We start from the raw sequence: 2200 nt of genomic DNA, 5'->3' as shown, positions 1-2200 counted from the left end.
CGGATCACATTTTCCGAGAACTGTCTTGAGCAGCTAACAACCCACACGCATTGTACAAATAGCGTTCAAAAAGTTTTGCACAGTCATCTCTAATTTATTTTTTTTGCAGGAGGGGAATGAAATTTTTTGTGAACATACTTGGAACATTTAGCTATATACTGAGCTTACTCAATGTAGCCTCCTTCAGCTGTGACGCATCTGGACCAACATTCTTTCCATGATGTAAATGCAGTTTGGTAAAATTCTGGGATTGATTTTTCACTGTTGCTTGACACAGGAAATAAGGTCTTTCTCACTATCAAATGTCTTACCGCGCAGGTGGGTCTTCAGACGACCAAAGAGGTAAAAATCAGACGGAGCCAAGCCTGGCTGTAGGGAGGATGAGGAACAATTTTCCAACCGATTTTCCTGATTTTTTTTCCTGCGTCATAAGGGCTGTATGGGGTTTGGCATTGCCATGGTGTAGTCTGATGAGTTGACCCTGAAGCTGTGGTCTGTGGGTCTTGATGGATCGTCGCAGCTTGTAACGGTCCCTGTTAGTTGCGGAGCCAGGTTCCAAAAAGTCAATGAAAATGACACCACATTGATCCCAAAAGAGGGAGGCCATCACCTTTCGGCCTGCTGTTCGTGAAAGTCTAGGTTTCTTCTTCCGAGGGGAACACGGTTGACGCCACTCCATGGATTGGGTTTTGCTCTCAGGTTCGGACAAAAGAAACTGTTTCGTCCTGGGTAATGACGCCGTCAAAACACTGTTTCCACTCTTCGGTAGAGGTATTTATGAGACCCTCACATACATTCTTCCTCAACGTTATCATTTCTCTTGTCAATAGCCTAGGCACCCCAATGTACAGATTTTTCTGTACCCCAGTGACTGTACCAGTGATACCACACTACCCAATGACAAACGAGACATCACGTGTGGTCAGACGTATCATTTTGGATGATTTGATCAATGGTCTCCTTATTCACATCACTCACTGCCGTCGATGGTGTACCGCATCGTGGATTGTCCAGTAAAGAGTAATCACCTCCTTTAAACCTTTGCAACCACCGCTAGATACTGCTGCGATCCACCTGTGTCCTCCCCATAAACAGGGAACAACTTCCCGTGAATCGATCTGGCAGAGTCATCGCCGGTCTTGAAGAGGAACTCCATTACCGACCGTTGTCGCAACCTGGCATATACTTCACAGTCCACTATGGCTCACCTGTAAACAAAAGAGAATACTTTTATGCACCAGCTTACAGCTAAATGTTCGAAGTATGTTCACAAATTTCATTCTCCTCCTGCAAAAAATAAAACAATTAGGCGACTGTGCAAAACCTTGTAAATATGAGGGCATGCTCAAAAGCAATGCCTCCGAATTTTTTATTCTGTTCTCAATATCGTCCGAGTTATTACATGCCATGCGTATTACGCGTCAACTTTCCCGATTCACTGACATAAGTTTTGACCGTCTGCCGCCAGACAGCTCCGAACTGTAGCGTCTGACATGGCGGTTTATAACGTAACTACGTCGGTTCCTGAGAAACAGCGTGCTGTAATGTAGTTTCTAACAATGAAAACGTGTCTCAAATTGAAATTCCTCTCCTTCAGCGTGACAATGCCAGTCCAGACACGAACGCTGCGACATCTGCAACAATCCGACGCCCTGGATTCACTGTCATCGATCATCCTCTGTACACTCCCTACTGTTTCCAAAACTTAAAGAACACCTTCGAGGACTTCACTCTGATAGTGATGGACGGGTGCAAGCAGAACTGAGGTTGTGACTCCCTCAACGAAGTCAAACAGTTTACAGTAAAGGTATAAAAAAACTGATCTCTCTTCGGCAGGGTGACTGTATTGAGAAATAAATATCCAGGGATGAAAAATAAAGATGTAGACTGTTGATAACGTTTGTTCTATTTAAGAAGCCTTAGGGGTTTTCGCATAAAACCTTTGGAGGTATTATTTTTCAGCACACCCTCGTATGTTAAAACTTGCAGCCACAAAGAGATCTGATCCTGTCGTCACTATCGTTGTAGAGGCAAGGATTAATGATCATGATGGCATCACTGCGACGGTGGTTACTAAAGTTAATAAATCCATTAAGGAGTGTGGGATAGATTTTATGGTGGAAAGGGGATGTAAGTAGTTTTTAGAATCCTACGTAGACAATGATTGGACATAACCCGTCACCCATGACTGATGTAGAGG

This window comes from Schistocerca americana, chromosome X, assembly GCF_021461395.2.
Source record: "Schistocerca americana isolate TAMUIC-IGC-003095 chromosome X, iqSchAmer2.1, whole genome shotgun sequence".
In the NCBI taxonomy this organism is placed as follows: Eukaryota; Metazoa; Arthropoda; class Insecta; order Orthoptera; family Acrididae; genus Schistocerca; species Schistocerca americana.
This window is presented reverse-complemented; position numbering follows the sequence as displayed.